General features: G+C 40.3%; 2 non-coding genes and 1 pseudogene across 2 annotated transcripts; all 3 read right to left on the reverse strand.

Annotated features, from left to right (window-relative positions):
• LOC107615293 (alpha-galactosidase 2-like) overlaps positions 1-21,518 on the reverse strand; it is a 65,076-nt pseudogene that overhangs the window by 19,969 nt on the left and 23,589 nt on the right.
• On the reverse strand, positions 11,072-11,179 carry LOC148544037 (small nucleolar RNA R71). The gene has a single exon (XR_015900795.1). It is a non-coding gene; the product is annotated as a small nucleolar RNA R71 (small nucleolar RNA).
• LOC148544038 (small nucleolar RNA R71) lies at positions 19,173-19,280 on the reverse strand. Its single transcript, XR_015900986.1, has one exon. It is a non-coding gene; the product is annotated as a small nucleolar RNA R71 (small nucleolar RNA).

Consider the following 21,518-nt stretch of genomic DNA (forward strand, 5'->3'; position numbering starts at 1 on the left):
CCTTTCATTAACAATTCCAAAATCACATATCTAACAATGTCAACATTTCATACTCATAATTTTTCAACACAAACTCAAGAATTAATATACCCAATATCATCACAAAGCTAACCATTTAATGCATATAACTACTTCAACTTATCCTATAAGGCACTAGCCTCAGTTTTCACACAACCTTAAATATTATACGCGTGTTCATACCCTGGGTCAAGCTGTCCGACCCGGGATGTTTAGCGACAAGCCGACCGACCTCTTCAGGTCAGACTATCCGACCTCTTCTCAAAGAGCTCGGCCAAATCGACAGGAAAGCCCAATAAAGGGCCCAAATAGGGGAACACGACCCAAATCCAAAGGCAGTCCAAGCCTATAGAGATAAAGGCGGTTCCCTTAAAGATAAGCTGACCTCACCCAAAGATAAGATAAGATAAGATAACTAACTTATCTTATCGGAAAGGTCAGCCCACACTACTATAAATACACTGGAGCACCCAGGTATAACTCATACTCTGATTCTACATAAAACATGTTTAATACCCATGCTAACTTAAGCATCGGAGTCTCTTGCAGGTACCCCCCACCTTCTGGTGACCAAGGATCAGAAGTGTAGCCAGTCCAACAAGTCGGACACAACAGCTCCGGCTGCCACCAGCCAGCCGGACACGTCATCTCCGACCAGAACTGAAGATCTCATCCGAGATCGACCTACAATTTCAGGTAACCCTCGGAACATTGGCGCCGTTGCCGGGGAACCTGGAAGTCATCCCATCACCATGGCGGACGACCACGACAACGATCACAACTCTGGTTTGGTGGACAGAACACCAAATAAAGATACGGACGCCACCTCCAAACACAGAAATTTTGGAAGCTATCCGTAAGCAACAGAATCGCCTTAAACAGCTGGAACAAAAAGCTAAGAGAAACCTCCGGAGAGAAACCAGGCGACCTCGAAAGCTAGAGGACAAGCTCCTAAAGCTCGAGACTGATCTCAAAGCCAAAACCATTCAACCTAGTCACGATGACGACTCTTACAAGGACAAAGATCCCTTCACCAAGGAGATCATGAAAGCTAAAGTCCCAAAGGACTTTAAAGCTCCCGACATGACCCCGTACGACGGCACATCGAATCCAAGCCATCATCTCAGCATTTTCAGAAGCATAATGTATCTCACCGATGCCTCGGACGCCATTCGATGCAAAGCCTTCCCGACTACCCTAATAAAGACGGCAATAAAGTGATTCGACAGTTTGCCTCCAAAATCCATCACAAGTTTTGACGACCTTGCTAAAAAAGTTCCTCGCCAGGTTCTCCATCCAGAAGGATAAAACCAAGCATGCCCTGAGCTTACTAGGGATTAAGCAAGGAGATCGGGAAAGTCTTCGCAACTACATGGAAAGATTCAACAAAGCATGTCTGGACATACAAAGTCTTCCAACAGAAGCGGCCATCATGGTACTCATAAATGGCCTCAGAGAAGGACCTTTCAACCACTTAATATCTAATAAGTGCCCAACATCTCTAAACGAGGTCCGACAAAGGGCGGAAAAATATATCAATATGGAGGAGAACTCCATGTTGGGAGATAGCTCAAAAACTGGATTCTCCTAACCCACCACGGGATAAGGATAAAGAATTCAGGAAGAAAGAAGACCAACCCACTGAGAAACCTATCTCCTGTGAATGTCTACCGAGAGATATACAACACTGAGAAGATCCTACCACCTCGCCCAATCAAAAACAAAAGAGGTCGGACAAGTTGAAGGTCCACCTCACAACAACGAGGTCGGGCGAGTTGAAGGTCCACCTCACACCGAAGAGGTCGGGTGAGTTAAGGTCCACCTCACACCAAAGAGGCCGGACAAGTTGAAGGTCCACCTCACACCAAAGAGGTCGGACAAGTTGAAGGTCCACCTCACAACAAAGAGGTCGGACAAGTTGAAGGTCCACCTCACACCAAAGAGGTCGGACGAGTTAAACATCCACCTCACACCAAAGAGGTCGGACGAGTTGAAAAGGACAACAGAATGCGAACAAGCCTTCTGAGATTTCAAAAATTCTTGGGGCAACCACCCATTCTCACCAGACCCCGGGAAAGTGAAGAACTCATATTATACCTCGCAGTGGGAAGTCGGTCAATAGCCTTAGCGCTAGTCAGAGAAGACGAAAGTGGGCAACAACCCGTCTACTTCATCAGCAAAGCTCTACAAGGGGCCGAACTAAACTATCAAAAGATAGAAAAAGTTCGCCTATGCCTTCATACTCACCTCTCGACGACTCCACCTATACTTTCAAGCTCACACTATCAGAGTTTGGACCAACCAGCCCATAAAAGGCATCCTACGGAAAATAAACTTAGCTGGAAGAATCCTACAGAAGACAGCTCGGATAATTTGGGGGACCCTGGATAAAACCAGAGAACATCTCGGACAATTCGGGGGACCCTGGACAAAAACAGAAAACAGCTCGGACAAATCGGGGAAAATGAAGTCCGACACATAGAATGTCCGAGCTGATGCATTTTCAAAACCAGCCAGCACCAACAACTCAGACAAAATCGGGGAAAATGAAGTTCGACACATAAAATGCCCGAGCTGATGCATTTTCAAAACTAGCCAACACCAAACCAGGGGGCAATAACAGAAGCCTCATCCAGGCTACATTACAAGACCACAACAAGTCGATCTCGAAGGCGGTATAAGGAATGTACTCAGGGTCAGCCACAGTAAAACGCATTAAAACTATGAAATCCAGCCAATCAGGCATGCTGTCCGGGATCTTAGTAGACATCTCAAAGACATAGGTCGACTATGGGGTTACTACCAAACAACTCAGGAAAATAAGAAAACAACTCGGATAATAATAGCAAAATATCAAGTGACAGATGTGGCAGTAAAAGAGAAACCCCAAGACTCACACGAAAGTCCAGGGGCACCCTTTGGAGGCAACAACAGGGCAAGAACACAGAAAAAAGAAGTCGACAATCTATACCCAAACAGTCTGAACACCTCTCAAACAAAAGGTCAAAACAAAAGCTAGAACTTTTGTACAAAAGGAGTTAGGCAACGATGAAAAGAAACAGGAACAGCAACCAAACCCTAAGCAAAGCACACATTCTTCTCAAAGGCGAATGAAAAGTGACAACAAACGATCAAAGATGCAAACTTTTTGCAGAAAGAACCAAAGTTCTTCAGAGCAAATACAAAGTCAAAGCTTTACATTAAAAGCATGCCAACTTCCCTATAGCCCCACCTGAAGAGCTCCCACAAGTCCTATGGGCATATCAGACAACCCCACACTCCACTACAAAGGAATCACCCTTCCGATTAGCTTACGGAATGGAGGCAATGATCCCAGTGGAGGTCAAAGAAGGATCGCCCAGAGTGATCCACTACAGTGAAGAGGCCAACTCCCAACTTCAAAAGAAAGAACTCGACCTACTTCCAGAAACCCGAGAAAGAGCTTGGATCAAGGAAGAGGTGTTAAAACGTCAAATGGCCTCAAGATACAATCGGAAGGTAATCTAGCAACAACGATCTCATTCTAATTCGAAAGGACATCAGAATAGGTCGGTCAGGAGAAGAGAAGCTAGCAGCCAACTGGAAAGGACCATACCAAGTTGTTCAGAAGAATTGGGAAAGGTTGCTACAAAGTGTCCAACCTCGAGGGGCAAGAGCTACCAAGGTCATGGCATGCCTGCAATCTAAAAAGGGCGCCAGGCCGAGATCCAAAAAGATTGTCCGACCTAGAAAGGTAAGTACTAACATGTACACACTCTTATCTTCATTTTATTGTTTAAAAGATTGTAGATTCCCTAAAAAGTTTCCTACCAAGACGCCCGACTACGGCAGGTCGGCAAGGTGAACACCAAATTCACCGCCCGATCATGACAAAGTCGGCAAGATGAAAACCAAATTCATCGTCTGATTACAAAGCGACAAGTCGGCAAGGTGAAAACCAAGTTCACCGCCCGACCACGACAGAAACCGAATTCATCGTTTGATTTCGACAAAGGTCGACAAAGTGAAAACTAAATTCACTGCTATACCAAGACACATTAATCTGAAACGCAAATTTCACTGCCGGATCACGACAAGGTCGGCGAGGTGAAAACCAAATTCACCGTCCGATCACGATAAAAGTCGGCGAAGATGAAACCAGAATTCATCACCCGATTTCGACAAGGTTGGCAAAAAAGTGAAAGAAGAATTCATCGCCCGATTATAAAGCTACAGATCGGCAGAAAGTAAAAATCAAATTCACTACACGATCACAATAAAGATGATCGTCCGATAAAGATGAAAATGCGATTCATCTAAAGGACGATCGAACAAAGATAGAAATCACCTTCTACAAATCGGCAAAGATGAACACAGAATAATGCAAGAAGTTATCGAAAGTGATCCGAAAAAGAACCTGACGAGGTCTTATAGATTGCTAAATAGTAACCTAAAGACTGGCCGACGTTAAGAAGTCGGACCAAGTCAACCCAAGTTATAAGTAAACCCTGGAAAGAGGTCTGGCCAACCCTATTAAAGAGGATTACTTTAACTTAGAAGGGCCCGACAAGACAAAGTCGGCCCAAAACAAAAAAGTTATAAAAGTAATCCCTGAAAGAGACCTAACAAAGGTCCAAGAAAGAGGATTACAAAATAACTTAGAAGAGATCGATATGACGAAGTTGGTCTCCTACAAAAAATAAGTTATAGAAGTAATCCCTGAAAGAGACCTGAACAAGATCCAAGAAAGAGGATTACAAAAATAACTTAGAAGGGCCCGACATGAAAAAGTCGGCCCAAAACCAAAAAGTTATAAAAAGTAATCCCTGAAAGAGACTTGACAAAGGTCCAAAAAAGAGGATTACTAAAAATAACTTAGAAGGGACCGACATGACGAAGTCGGCCCAACCAAGCTACAAAAGTTATAAAATGTAATCCATAAAAAGAGACCTGACAAAGGTCCAAATAAAATGGATTACTAGAAATAACTTAGAAGCGACCGACATGAAGAAGTCGACCCAAAGCTACAGCTTGGACCGACAAGAAGAAGTCGGACCAACGAAAGCTACAGCTTGGACCGACAAGAAGAAGTCGGACCAACGAAAGCTACAGCTAGGACCGACATGAAGAAGCCGGACCAACAAAAGCTACAGCTTGGACCGGCAAGAAGAAGTCGGACCAATGAAAGCTACAGCTCGGAACGACACGAGAAATCGGACCAACGAAAAGCGTGCGCTAAAAGGGACATAGCTTTGCCCAAAAAGCCACGGCTCCATGACAAAGCTATCAAAATTGTTCAGAATGACTAAAAAGTGTTCTAAGAGAACACTAAAAAGTTGTCGTACAAGTTAGCCCCAAGGACCACCTCGACCAAGCCGAAAGTGGACAAAACCAGAAGTGATCAAAAAAGGTCGGACAACAAAGTACCGACACTCTACAAAGATCCACAAAAAGGGACAAAGACATCTCACAAAGGCCCAAGAAAGGTCAAAAGACCAAAGCCTGAAGTGCTTCGCTGAAAAGTACGAAGTCTTGAAAAAAGACACTACTTAAAAAGCGAAAAGCACAGCCTCAAAGACAGAGCTAAAAAGTCATCCAAACAAACTATAAAAAGGTTCCCCATCGGAACACTACCTAAAAATTTGTTGGATTATGACTAAAAAGCTCGAGCAGTGAAGACAAACAAGTCGGAAGAAGGCTGAAAAGACCTCTCACCAAAAAGGGGCAATGCCAAACTCGCACAAGGAGAAACTACTCAAGATCGACCAAAGTCAGGATGCTTGAGCACGACTTCCTCAAAGAGATCGAAGCTCTGAAAGCACGATCTCACGGAAAAGTCCGAACTCAAGCAGGGGCAAAGTCATACAGGTCGATGTCAGCTAAGAAGAGGCACAAAAACGATCTCAAAAAAGCCAAAAGGTTGGAAAACAACTTAAGGCTCAAATGTGCTTAGCTAAAAGGGATAGAACCCCACTCAAGGAAGGCACAATCTCAAACAGGGCTACGTACGTTATCCGAGACTAAAAAGGGTTCTATATAAAGAACACTAAAAAGTCATTGGACAATTCACTAAAAAGCCCGGATATCAAGCCACAGGGATAACTTCGCCAAAGCAGAGGGTTGTCAACACAAACTTAAAGCAAGGCATGATCCAGAAGGCAAGGGTAGAAAACCCACACTACAACTCAAAAGAGGTTGGACTGTGAAGTACCAAACCTCTAGAAAATCTGCAAAGATTGCAAAGCAATGAAGAAACAAGCCAGATAGATGCTTGAGCACGACTTCCAAAGAGATCGAAGCTCTGAAAAGCACGATCTCACGGAAAGATCGAACTCAAGCAGGGGCACTGTTCATACCCTGGATCAAGCTGTCCGACCCGGGATGTTTAGCGACAAGCCGACCGACCTCTTCAGGTCAGACTATCCGACCTTTTCTCAAAGAGCTCGGCCAAATCGACAGGAAAGCCCAATAAAGGGCCCAAATAGGGGAACACGACCCAAATCCAAAGGCAGTCCAAGCCTATAGAGATAAAGGCGGTTCCCTTAAAGATAAGCTGACCTCACCCAAAGATAAGATAAGATAAGATAACTAACTTATCTTATCGGAAAGGTTAGCCCACACTACTATAAATACACTGGAGCACCCAGGTATAACTCATACTCTGATTCTACATAAAACCTGTTTAATACCCATGCTAACTTAAGCATTGGAGTCTCTTGCAGGTACCCCCACCCTCCGGTGACCAAGGATCAGAAGTGTAGCCAGTCCAACAAGTCGGACACAACAGCTCTGGCCGGACACGTCATCTCCGACCAGTACTGAAGATCTCATCCGAGATCGACCTACAGTTTCAGGTAACCCTCGGAACAACGCGCGAAACCTAAATCATACCTTGGCCGATCACTTTATTCAATCCAAGGCAGCCTCACAAGCAAGAGCACAGCCCCCAACACTCAAAGAAACCAGCCACAAACCAAGCTTCAATCACCCATAAGCCTTTAAACACTCACTTTTCACTTCCAATGCATACATATGGGCTTGATTCGTACCTAATACACACATATATTACCAATTCAAATTTCACCTAATAGATTAATAGTTAAATTTAAGATTAGGGTAACCTTACTGCTCCCACATGTGTAGCAACTCAAACCCAGTAAGCTCCACAAGCTAAATCAAGGCTAGAACACCAAAATTGAACAATTTTCAACATAATTGTTCATGAAGTTTTGAAATTGGGGGAAGCTGGCTGAGAAGGAAATAGTGAGTTACTGATGAGCGGATAATTTATACGCTTTTTGGCATTGTTTTTAGTATGTTTTTAGTAGGATCTAGTTACTTTTAGGGATGTTTTCATTAGTTTTTATGTTAAATTCACATTTCTGGACTTTACTATGAGTTTGTGTATTTTTTTGTGATTTCAGGTATTTTCTGGCTGAAATTGAGGGACTTGAGCAAAAATCAGATTCAGAGGTTGAAGAAGGACTGCTGATGCTGTTGGATTCTGACCTCCCTGCACTCAAAATGGATTTTCTGGAGCTACAGAACTCAAAATGGCGCGCTTCTAATTGCGTTGGAAAGTAGACATCCAGGGATTTCCAGCAATATATAATAGTCCATACTTTGCCCAAGTTTAGATGATACAAACTGGCGTTCAACGCCAGCTTTCTGCCCAATTCTGGCGTCCAGCGCCAGAAACAAGTTGCAAAGTGGAGTTCAACGCCCAAACTGGCACAAAAGCTGGCGTTCAACTCCAAGAATGACCTCTCCACGTGTAGACTTCAAGCTCAGCCCAAGCACACACCATGTGGGCCCCGGAAGTGGATTTATGCATCAATTACTTACTTCTGTAAACCCTAGTAGCTAGTTTATTATAAATAGGACCTTTTACTATTGTATTAGACATCCTGGATTGTATTCTGATCCTGTGATCACGTTTTAGGGGGATGGCCATTTGGCCATGCCTGGACCTTTCACTTATGTATTTTTAACGGTAGAGTTTCTACACTCCAGAGATTAAGGTGTGGAACTCTGCTGTTCCTCAAAGATTAATGCAAAGTACTACTGTTTTCTATTTAATTCATCTTATTTCGCTTCTAAGATATTCATTCGCACTTCAACCTGAATGTGATGAACGTGACAATCATCATCATTCCCTATGAACGCGTGCCTGACAACCACCTCCGTTCTACCTTAGATTGAATGAGTGTCTCTTAGATCTCTTAATCGGAATCTTCGTGGTGTAAGCTACAATGATGGCGGCATTCAAGAGAATCCGGAAAGTCTAAACCTTGTCTGTGGTATTCCGAGTAGGATTCAATGATTGAATGACTGTGACGAGCTTCAAACTCGCGAGTGCTGGGCGTAGTGACAGACGCAAAAGGAGGGTGAATCCTATTCCAGCATGATCGGGAACCTCAGATGATTAGCCGTGCCGTGACAGGGCATCTTGGACCATTTTCACAAGAGGAGGGGATGTAGCCACTGACAACGGTGATGCCCTTGCATAAAGCCAGCCATGGAAAGGAGTAAGACTGATTGGATAAAGACAGCAGGAAAGTGGAGGTTCAGAGAAACGAAGGCATCTCCATACGCTTATCTGAAATTCTCACCAATGATTTACATAAGTATTTCTATCCTTCTTTTATTATTAATTTCGAAAACTCCATAACTATTTTATATCCGCCTGACTGAGATTTACAAGGTGACCATAGCTTGCTTCATACCAACAATCTCCATGGGATCGACCGTTACTCACGTAAGGTTTATTACTTGGACGACCCAGTGCACTTGCTGGTTAGTTATGCGAAGTTGTGAAGATATGTTTAGACCATGGTTTTGTGCATCCGTTTTTGGTGCCATCACCAGGGAATCAATTTCGAACAATAATTCACAACCTGAGTAACAATTTCGCATACCAAGTTTTTGGCGCCGTTGCCGGGGATTGTTCGAGTTTTCGGCAAGCTTTTGGTCCGGTAACATCAGTGCCAAGTTTTGATCCGGCAACAACACCAAGTTATTGGCGCCGTTGCCGGAGATTGTTCGAGTTTGGACAACTGACAGTTCATCCTGTTGCTCAGATTAGGTAATTTTCTTCTTATTTTGTTTTCAAAAGGTTTTCAAAAATATTTCAAAAATTTTTCTTTTGTTTTCGAAAAAATTAAAAGAAAATACAAAAAAATTAGAAAATCATAAAAATCAAAAATATTTTTTGTGTTTCTTGTTTGAGTCTTGAGTCATGTTATAAGTTTTGTGTCAATTGCATGTTCATCTTGTATTTTTCGAAAAAATTCATGCATTCATAGTGTTCTTCATGATCTTCAAGTTGTTCTTGGTAAGTCTTCTTGTTTGATCTTTGCATTTGCATGTTTTGTGTCTTTTCTTGTTTTTCATATGCATTCCTGAATTCTTTATGTCTAAGCATTAAAGAATTCTAAGTTTGGTGTCTTGCATGTTTTCTTTGCATTAAAAATTTTTCGAAAATGTGTTCTTGATGTTCATCATGATCTTCATAGTGTTCTTGGTGTTCATCTTGACATTCATAGCATTCTTGCATGCATTCATTATTTTGATCCATAACTTTCATACATTGCATCATTTTTCTTGTTTTTCTCTCTCATCATAAAAATTCAAAAATCAAAAAAATATCTTTCCCTTTTTCTCTCTTAAAATTTCGAAAATTAGATTTGACTTTTTCAAAAATTTTTAAAATCTAGTTGTTTTTATGAGTCAAATCAAATTTTCAATTTAAAAAAAAATCTTATCTTTTTCAAAATCTTTTTCAAAAATCAAATCTTTTTTCAATTTTTTAAGTTATTTTCTAAAATTTCAAAAATATTTTTCAAAATTCTTTTTCTTAATTTTACATCATATTTTCGAAAATAACATCAGCAATTAATGTTTTGATTCAAAAATTTCAAGTTTGTTACTTACTTGTTAAGAAAGATTCAAACTTTAAGTTCTAGAATCATATCTTGTGATTTCTTGTGAATCAAGTCATTAATTGAGATTTTAAAAATCAAATCTTTTTCAAAAAACTAATTTCTATCATATCTTTTCAAAAATATCTTCTTATCTTACCTTTTTCAAAAAAATGATTGCAAAATATCTTTTCTAACTTCCTAACTTATTATCTTTTCAAAATTTGTTTCAACTAACTAACTAACTTTTTGTTTGTTTCTTACCTTTTTCAAAACTACCTAACTAACTCTCTCTCTCTAATTCTCGAAAATATCTCCCTCTTTTTCAAAAATTCTTTTTAATTAATTAATTATTTTAACTTTTGATTTTAAACTTTTCAAAAAAAATTACTAACTCTTTTTCAAAAATTATTTTCGAAAATCCTCTCCCTCTCTCATCTTATTCTATTTATTTATTCATCTACTAACATCTCTTCCTCACATCACTCACCAAATTTGAACCCCCTTTTCTATCTGTGTTCGAATTTTTTTTCTTCTTTTCTTCTTCTACTAACAATAAGGAACCTCTTTACTATGACATAGAGGATTCCTCTTCTTTTTTTTCTCTTCTCTTTCTTATGAGCAGGGACAAAGAAAAAGGCATTCTTGTTGAAGCTGATCCAGAACCTGAAAGGACTCTGAAGAGAAAACTAAGAGAAGCTAAATTACAACAATCCAGAGACAACCTTATTGAAAATTTCGAACAAGTAAAGGAGATGGCAGCCGAACCCAACAACAATAATGCAAGGAGAATGCTTGGTGACTTTACTGTACCTAATTCCAATTTACATGGAAGAAGCATCTCCATTCCTACCATTGGAGCAAACAATTTTGAGCTGAAACCTCAGCTAGTTTCTCTGATGCAGCAGAACTGCAAGTTTCATGGACTTCCATCTGAAGATCCTTTTCAGTTCTTAACTGAATTCTTGCAGATCTGTGATACTGTTAAGACTAATGGAGTAGATCCTGAAATCTACAGGCTCATGCTTTTCCCTTTTGCTGTAAGAGACACAGCTAGAATATGGTTGGACTCTCAACCCAAAGACAGCCTGAACTCTTGGGATAAGCTGGTCACAGCTTTCTTAGCCAAGTTCTTTCCTCCTCAAAAGCTGAGCAAGCTTAGAGCTGATGTTCAAACCTTCAGACAGAAAGAAGGTGAATCCCTCTATGAAGCTTGGGAAAGATACAAGCAGCTGACCAAAAAGTGTCCTTTTGACATGCTTTCAGAATGGACCATCCTGGATATATTCTATGATGGTTTATCTGAGCTATCAAAGATGTCATTGGATACTTTTGTAGGTGGATCCATTCACCTAAAGAAAACGCCTGCAGAAGCTCAAGAACTCATTGACATGGTTGCTAATAACCAGTTTATGTACACTTCTGAGAGGAATCCTGTGAATAATGGGACGCCTATGAAGAAGGGAGTTCTTGAAATTGATACTCTGAATGCCATATTGGCTCAGAATAAAATATTGACTCAGCAAGTCAATATGATTTCTCAGAGTCTGAATGGAATGCAAGCTGCATCCAACAGTACTCAAGAGGCATCTTCTGAGGAAGAAGCTTATGATCCTGAGAACCCTGCAATAGCAGAGTTAAAATACATGGGTGAACCATATGGAAACACCTACAATCCATCATGGAGAAATCACCCAAATCTCTCATGGAAGGATCAAAAGCCTCAACAAGGCTTTAATAATGGTGGAAGAAACAGGTTTAGCAATAGCAAGCCTTTTCCATCATCCACTCAGCAACAGACAGAGAATTCTGAGCAGAATCCATCTAGCTTAGCAAATTTAGTCTCTGATCTATCTAAGGCTACTGTGAGTTTCATGAATGAAACAAGCTCTTCCATTAGAAATTTGGAAGCACAAGTGGGCCAGCTGAGTAAAAGGATCACTGAAATCCCTCCTAGTACTCTCCCAAGCAATACAGAGGAGAATTCAAAAGGAGAGTGCAAGGCCATTGAATTAATTACCATGGCCGAACCCACAAGAGAGGAGAAGGACGTGAATCCCAAGGAGGAAGACCTCCTGGGACGTCCAGTGATCAATAAGGAGCTTCCCTCTGAGGAACCTAAAGAATCTGAGACTCATCTAGAGACCATAGAGATTCCATTGAACCTCCTTATGCCATTCATGAGCTCTGATGAGTATTCCTCTTCTGAAGAGAATGAGGATGTTACTAAAGAGCAAGCTGCCAAGTTCCTTGGTGCAATCATGAAGCTAAATGCCAAATTATTTGGTATTGAGACTTGGGAAGATGAACCTCCCTTGTTCACCAATGAACTAAGTGATCTGGATCAACTGACATTGCCTCAGAAGAAACAGGATCCTGGAAAGTTCATAATACCTTATACCATAAGCACCATGATCTTTAAGGCTCTATGTGACCTTGGTTTAGGGATAAACCTCATGCCCCTCTCTGTAATAGAGAAACTGGGAATCTATGGGGTGCAAGCTGCTAAAATCTCATTAGAGATGGCAGACAATTCAAGAAAAGAGGCTTATGGACAAGTAGAGGACATGTTAGTAAAGGTTGAAAACCTTTACATCCCTGCTGATTTCATAATCCTAGATACTGGGAAGGATGAAGATGAATCCATCATCCTTGGAAGACCCTTCCTAGCCACAGCAAGAGCTGTGATTGATGTGGACAGAGGGGAATTAATCCTTCAACTAAATGAGGATAACCTTGTGTTTAAAACTCAAGAATCTCTCTCTGCAACCATGGAGAGGAAGCATGAAAATCTTCTCTCACTACAGAGTCAACCAGAGCCCCCACAGTCAAACTCTCAGTTTGGTGTTGGGGGGCCACAACCAAACTCTAAGTTTGGTGTTGAACTCCCATACCCAAACTCTAAGTTTGGTGTTGGGAAGTCTCAACAAAGCTCTGAACATCTGTGAGGCTCCATGAGAGCCCATTGTCAAGCTATTGACATTAAAGAAGCGCTTGTTAGGAGGCAACCCAATGTTTATTTATCTAATTTTGTTTTTGTTTTTCATGTTTTCTTAGGTTCATGATCATGTGGAGTCACAAAATAAACGAAAAATTTAGAAACAGAATCAAAAACAGCGGAAGAAAAATCACACCCTGGAGGAAGCACCTGTCTGGCGTTCAACGCCAGAACAGAGCATGATTCTGGCGCTGAACGCCCAAAATGGGCAGTATCTGGACGCTGAACGCCCAAAATGGGCAGCATCTGGGCGCTGAACGCCAGAATTGCACCCTGGAGAAGAGCTGGCGCTGAACGCCCAGAACAAGCATGGTTCTGGTGTTCAACGCTAGAAATGGGCAACAAATGGGCGTTGAACGCCCAAAATGGGCACCAACCTGGCGCTGAACGTCCAGAGTTGTGTGCAAGGGCATTTTACATGCCTAATTTGGTGCAAGGTTGTAATTCCTTGAACACCTCAGGATCTGTGGACCCCACAGGATTATCTCAGGATCTGTGGACCCCATAGGATCATCTCAGGATCTGTGGATCCCACAAGATCATCTCAGGATCTGTGAATCTCACAGGATCCCCACCCACCTCACCCTCTCTCTCTCCATTCATGGTCATCCCTTCTGTTTTCCATTCACCACTCACATCCATACACACATCCCTCTATCTCCTCCATATCTTCTTCTTCTTCATCTATTCTTTCTTCTCTTGCTTGAGGGCGAACAATATTCTAAGTTTGGTGTGGTAAAAGCATAAGCTTTTTGTTTTTCCATTACCATTAATGGCACCTAAGGCCAAAGAAACCTCAAGAAAGGGGAAAGGGAAGACAAATGCTTCCACCTCTGAGCCATGGGAGATGGAAAGATTCATCTCACAAGCCCATCACTAAGAAAAGGATGGAGCAAACAAGAGAGCACATTCATGAATCTCAATAGGCACATGAAGAAGCTCATCATCAAGAAATCCCTGAGATACATCAAGGGATGCACTTGCCTCCACAGAATTTTTGGGAGCAAATCAACACCTCCCTAGGAGAATTAAGTTCCAACATGGGACAACTAAGGGTGGAACATCAAGAGCACTCCATCATCCTTCATGAAATAAGAGAAGATCAAAAAACAATGAGGGAGGAGCAACAAAGACAAGGAAGAGACATAGAAGAGCTCAAGGACATCATTGGTTTCTCAAGAAGGAAACGCCACCATCACTAAGGTGGACTCATTCCTTGTTCTTACTTTCTCTGTTTTTCGTTTTCTCTATGTTAAGTGCTTATCTATGTTTGTGTCTTCATTACATGATCATTAGTAGTTAGTAACTTTGTCTTAAAGTTATGAATGTCCTATGAATCCATCACCTCTCTTAAATGAAAAATGTTTTAATTCAAAAGAACAAGAAGTACATGAGTTTTGAATTTATCCTTGAACTTAGTTTAATTATATTGATGTGGTAACAATGCTTCTTGTTTTCTGAATGTATGCTTGAACAGTGCATGTGTCTTTTGAAGTTGTTGTTTAAGAATGTTAAATATGTTGGCTCTTGAAAGAATGATGACTAGGAGACATGTTATTTGATAATATGAAAAATCATAAAAATGATTCTTGAAGCAAGAAAAAGCAGCAAAGAACAAAGCTTGCAGAAAAAAAATAATAAAATAGGCGAAAAAAAAAAGGAAAAAAAAAAGCAAGCAGAAAAAGCCAAAAGCTCTTAAAACCAAAAGGCAAGGGCAAATAAAAAGGATCCCAAGGCTTTGAGCATCAGTGGATAGGAGGGCCTAAAGGAATAAAATCCTGGTCTAAGCAGCTAAACCGAGCTGTCCCTAACCATGTGCTTGTGGCGTGTAGGTGTCAAGTGAAAACTTGAGACTGAGCGGTTAAAGTCAAGGTCCAAAGCAAAAAAAGAGTGTGCTTAAGAACCCTGGACACCTCTAATTGGGGACTTTAGCAAAGCTGAGTCACAATCTGAAAAGATTCACCCAATTATGTGTCTGTGGCATTTATGTATCCGGTGGTAATACTGGAAAACAAAGTGCTTAGGGCCACGGTCAAGACTCATAAAATAGCTGTGTTCAAGAATCATCATACTGAACTAGGAGAGTCAATAACACTATCTAAACTCTGAGTTCCTATAGAAGCCAATCATTCTGAACTTCAATGGATAAAGTGAGATGCCAAAACTATTCAAGAGGCAAAAAGCTACAAGTCCCGCTCATCTGATTGGAGCTATATTTCATTGATAGTTTGGAATTTATAGTATATTCTCTTCTTTTTATCCTGTTTGATTTTCAGTTGCTTGGGGACAAGCAACAATTTAAGTTTGGTGTTGTGATGAGCGGATAATTTATACGCTTTTTGGCATTGTTTTTAGTATGTTTTTAGTAGGATCTAGTTACTTTTAGGGATGTTTTCATTAGTTTTTATGTTAAATTCACATTTCTGGACTTTACTATGAGTTTGTGTGTTTTTCTGTGATTTCAGGTATTTTCTGGTTAAAATTGAGAGACTTGAGCAAAAATCAGATTCAGAGGTTGAAGAAGGACTGCTGATGCTGTTGGATTTTGACCTCCCTGCACTAAAAATGGATTTTCTGGAGCTACAGAACTCAAAATGGCGCGCTTCCAATTGTGTTGGAAAGTAGACATCCAGGGCTTTCCAGAACTATATAATAGTCCATACTTTGCCCAAGTTTAGATGACACAAACTGGCGTTCAACGCCAGCTCTCTGCCCAATTCTGGCGTCCAGCGCCAGAAACAAGTTGCAAAGTGGAGTTCAACGCCCAAACTGGCACAAAAGCTGGCGTTCAACTCCAAGAATGACCTCTCCACGTGTAGACTTCAAGCTCAGCCCAAGCACACACCAAGTGGGCCCCGGAAGTGGATTTATGCATCAATTACTTACTTCTGTAAACCCTAGTAGCTAGTTTATTATAAATAGGACCTTTTACTATTGTATTAGACATCCTGGATTGTATTCTGATCCTGTGATCACGTTTTAGGGGGATGGCCATTCGGCCATGCCTGGACCTTTCACTTATGTATTTTTAACGGTAGAGTTTCTACACTCCATAGATTAAGGTGTGGAGCTCTGCTGTTCCTCAAAGATTAATGCAAAGTACTACTGTTTTCTATTCAATTCATCTTATTTCGCTTCTAAGATATTCATTCGCACTTCAACCTGAATATGATGAATGTGACAATCATCATCATTCCCTATGAACGCGTGCCTGACAACCACCTCCGTTCTACCTTAGATTGAATGAGTGTCTCTTAAATCTCTTAATCAGAATCTTCGTGGTGTAAGCTAGAATGATGGCGGCATTCAAGAGAATCCGGAAAGTCTAAACCTTGTCTGTGGTATTCCGAGTAGGATTCAATGATTGAATGACTGTGACGAGCTTCAAACTCGCAAGTGCTGGGCGTAGTGACAGACGCAAAAGGAGGGTGAATCCTATTCCAGCATGATCGGGAACCTCAGATGATTAGCCATGCCGTGACAGGGCATCTTGGACCATTTTCACAAGAGGAGGGGATGTAGCCACTGACAACGGTGATGCCCTTGCATAAAGCCAGCCATGGAAAGGAGTAAGACTGATTGGATGAAGACAGCAGGAAAGTGGAGGTTCAGAGGAACGAAGGCATCTCCATACGCTTATCTGAAATTCTCACCAATGATTTACATAAGTATTTCTATCCTTCTTTTATTATTAATTTCGAAAACTCCATAACTATTTTATATCCGCCTAACTGAGATTTACAAGGTGACCATAGCTTGCTTCATACCAACAATCTCCATGGGATCGACCCTTACTCACGTAAGCTTTATTACTTGGACGACCCAGTGCACTTGCTGGTTAGTTATGCGAAGTTGTGAAGATATGTTTAGCCCATGGTTTTGTGCATCCGTTTTTGGTGCCATCACCAGGGAATCAATTTCGAACAATAATTCACAACCTGAGTAACAATTTCGCATACCAAGTTTTTGGCACCGTTGCCGGGGATTGTTCGAGTTTTCGGCAAGCTTTTGGTCCGGTAACATCAGTGCCAAGTTTTGATCCGGCAACAACACCAAGTTATTGGCGCCGTTGCCGGGGATTGTTCGAGTTTGGACAACTGACGGTTCATCCTGTTGCTCAGATTAGGTAATTTTCTTCTTATTTTGTTTTCAAAAGGTTTTCAAAAATCTTTCAAAAATTTTTCTTTTGTTTTCGAAAAAATTAAAAGAAAATACAAAAAAATTAGAAAATCATAAAAATCAAAAATATTTTTTGTGTTTCTTGTTTGAGTCTTGAGTCATGTTATAAGTTTGGTGTCAATTGCATGTTCATGTTGCATTTTTCGAAAAAATTCATGCATTCATAGTGTTCTTCATGATCTTCAAGTTGTTCTTGGTAAGTCTTCTTGTTTGATCTTTGCATTTGCATAGTCTTGAGTCATGTTATAAGTTTGGTGTCAATTGCATGTTCATCTTGCATTTTTCGAAAAAATTCATGCATTCATAGTGTTCTTCATGATCTTCAAGTTGTTCTTGGTAAGTCTTCTTGTTTGATCTTTGCATTTGCATGTTTTGTGTCTTTTCTTGTTTTTCATATGCATTCCTGAATTCTTTATGTCTAAGCATTAAAGAATTCTAAGTTTAGTGTCTTGCATGTTTTCTTTGCATTAAAAATTTTTCAAAAATGTGTTCTTGATGTTCATCATGATCTTCATAGTGTTCTTGGTGTTCATCTTGACATTCATAGCATTCTTGCATGCATTCATTGTTTTGATCCATAACTTTCATACATTGCATCATTTTTCTTGTTTTTCTCTCTCATCATAAAAATTCAAAAATCAAAAAAATATCTTTCCCTTTTTCTCTCTTAAAATTTCGAAAATTAGATTTGACTTTTTCAAAAAATTTTAAAATCTAGTTGTTTTTATGAGTCAAATCAAATTTTCAATTTAAAAAAAAATCTTATCTTTTTCAAAATCTTTTTCAAAAATCAAATCTTTTTTCAATTTTTTTTAGTTATTTTCTAAAATTTCAAAAATATTTTTCAAAATTATTTTTCTTAATTTTACATCATATTTTCGAAAATAACATCAGCAATTAATGTTTTGATTCAAAAATTTCAAGTTTGTTACTTACTTGTTAAGAAAGATTCAAACTTTAAGTTCTAGAATCATATCTTGTGATTTCTTGTGTATCAAGTCATTAATTGAGATTTTAAAAATCAAATCTTTTTCAAAAAACTAATTTCTATCATATCTTTTCAAAAATATCTTCTTATCTTACCTTTTTCAAAAAAATGATTGCAAAATATCTTTTCTAACTTCCTAACTTATTATCTTTTCAAAATTTGTTTCAACTAACTAACTAACTTTTTGTTTATTTCTTACCTTTTTCAAAACTATCTAACTAACTCTATCTCTCTAATTTTCGAAAATATCTCCCTCTTTTTCAAAAATTCTTTTTAATTAATTAATTATTTTAACTTTTGATTTTAAACTTTTCAAAAAAAATTACTAACTCTTTTTCAAAAATTATTTTCGAAAATCCTCTCCCTCTCTCATCTTATTCTATTTATTTATTCATCTACTAACATCTCTTCCTCACATCACTCACCAAATTCGAACCCCCTTTTCTATCTGTGTTCGAATTTTTTTTCTTCTTTTCTTCTTCTACTAACAATAAGGAACCTCTTTACTGTGACATAGAGGATTCCTCTTCTTTTTTTTTCTCTTCTCTTTCTTATGAGCAGGGACAAAGAAAAAGGCATTCTTGTTGAAGCTGATCCAGAACCTGAAAGGACTCTGAAGAGAAAACTAAGAGAAGCTAAATTACAACAATCCAGAGACAACCTTATTGAAAATTTCGAACAAGTAAAGGAGATGGCAGCCGAACCCAACAACAATAATGCAAGGAGAATGCTTGGTGACTTTACTGCACCTAATTCCAATTTACATGGAAGAAGCATCTCCATTCCTACCATTGGAGCAAACAATTTTGAGCTGAAACCTCAGCTAGTTTCTCTGATGCAGCAGAACTGCAAGTTTCATGGACTTCCATCTGAAGATCCTTTTCAGTTCTTAACTGAATTCTTGCAGATCTGTGATACTGTTAAGACTAATGGAGTAGATCCTGAAGTCTACAGGCTCATGCTTTTCCCTTTTGCTGTAAGAGACAAAGCTAGAATATGGTTGGACTCTCAACCCAAAGACAGCCTGAACTCTTGGGATAAGCTGGTCACGGCTTTCTTAGCCAAGTTCTTTTCTCCTCAAAAGCTGAGCAAGCTTAGAGCTGATGTTCAAACCTTCAGACAGAAAGAAGGTGAATCCCTCTATGAAGCTTGGGAAAGATACAAGCAGCTGACCAAAAAGTGTCCTTCTGACATGCTTTCAGAATGGACCATCTTGGATATATTCTATGATGGTTTATCTGAGCTATCAAAGATGTCATTGGATACTTCTGTAGGTGGATTCATTCACCTAAAGAAAACGCCTGCAGAAGCTCAAGAACTCATTGACATGGTTACTAATAACCAGTTTATGTACACTTCTGAGAGGAATCCTGTGAATAATGGGACGCCTATGAAGAAGGGAGTTCTTGAAATTGATACTCTGAATGCCATATTGGCTCAGAATAAAATATTGACTCAGCAAGTCAATATGATTTCTCAGAGTCTGAATGGAATGCAAGCTGCATCCAACAATACTGTGAGTTTCATGAATGAAACAAGCTCTTCCATTAGAAATTTGGAAGCACAAGTGGGCCAGCTGAGTAAAAGGATCACTGAAATCCCTCCTAGTACTCTCCCAAGCAATACAGAGGAGAATCCAAAAGGAGAGTGCAAGGCCATTGAATTAATTACCATGGCCGAACCCACAAGTGAGGAGAAGGACGTGAATCCCAAGGAGGAAGACCTCCTGGGACGTCCAGTGATCAATAAGGAGCTTCCCTCTGAGGAACCTAAGGAATCTGAGACTCATCTAGAGACCATAGAGATTCCATTGAACCTCCTTATGCCATTCATGAGCTTTGATGAGTATTCCTCTTCTGAAGAGAATGAGGATGTTACTGAAGAGCAAGCTGCCAAGTTCCTTGGTGCAATCATAAAGCTAAATGCCAAATTATTTGGTATTGAGACTTGGGAAGATGAACCTCCCTTGTTCACCAATGAACTAAGTGATCTGGATCAACTGACATTGCCTCAGAAGAAACAGGATCCTGGAAAGTTCATAATACCTTGTACCATAGGCACCATGATCTTTAAGGCTCTGTGTGACCTTGGTTCAGGGATAAACCTCATGCCCCTCTCTGTAATAGAGAAACTGGGAATCTATGGGGTGCAAGCTGCTAAAATCTCATTAGAGATGGCAGACAATTCAAGAAAAGAGGCTTATGGACAAGTAGAGGACATGTTAGTAAAGGTTGAAAGCCTTTACATCCCTGCTGATTTCATAATCCTAGATACTGGGAAGGATGAAGATGAATCCATCATCATTGGAAGACCCTTCCTAGCCACAGCAAGAGCTGTGATTGATGTGGACAGAGGGGAATTAATCCTTCAACTAAATGAGGATAACCTTGTGTTTAAAACTCAAGGATCTCTCTCTGCAACCATGGAGAGGAAGCATGAAAAGCTTCTCTCACTACAGAGTCAACCAGAGCCCCCACAGTCAAACTCTCAGTTTGGTGTTGGGAGGCCACAACCAAACTCTAAGTTTGGTGTTGAACTCCCATACCCAAACTCTAAGTTTGGTGTTGGGAAGTCTCAACAAAGCTCTGAACATCTGTGAGGCTCCATGAGAGCCCACTGTCAAGCTATTGACATTAAAGAAGCACTTGTTGGGAGGCAACCCAATGTTTATTTATCTAATTTTGTTTTTGTTTTTCATGTTTTCTTAGGTTCATGATCATGTGGAGTCACAAAATAAACGAAATGGGCAGAGCATGGTTCTGGCGCTGAACACCCAAAATGGGCAGTATCTGGGCGCTGAACGCCCAAAATGGGCAGCATCTGGGCGCTGAACGCCAGAATTGCACCCTGGAGAAGAGCTGGCGCTGAACGCCCAGAACAAGCATGGTTCTGGCGTTCAACGCCAGAAATGGGCAACAAATGGGCGTTGAACACCCAAAATGGGCACCAACCTGGCGCTGAATGCCCAGAGTTGTGTGCAAGGGAATTTTACATGCCTAATTTGGTGCAAGGTTGTAATTCCTTGAACACCTCAGGATCTGTGGACCCCACAGGATCATCTCAGGATCTGTGGACCCCACAGAATCATCTCAGGATCTGTGGACCCCACATGATCATCTCAGGATCTGTGAATCTCACAGGATCCCCACCCACCTCACCCTCTCTCTCTCCATTCATGGTCATCCCTTCTGTTTTCCATTCACCACTCACATCCATACACACATCCCTCTATCTCCTCCATATCTTCTTCTTCTTCATCTATTCTTTCTTCTCTTGCTTGAGGGCGAGCAATATTCTAAGTTTGGTGTGGTAAAAGCATAAGCTTTTTGTTTTTCCATTACCATTAATGGCACCTAAGGCCAGAGAAACCTCAAGAAAGAGGAAAGGGAAGATAAATGCTTCCACCTCTGAGCCATGGGAGATGGAAAGATTCATC

Source organism: Arachis ipaensis, chromosome B9 (genome assembly GCF_059453495.1).
Source record: "Arachis ipaensis isolate K30076 ecotype BB chromosome B9, ASM5945349v1, whole genome shotgun sequence".
Lineage (NCBI taxonomy): Eukaryota > Viridiplantae > Streptophyta > Magnoliopsida > Fabales > Fabaceae > Arachis > Arachis ipaensis.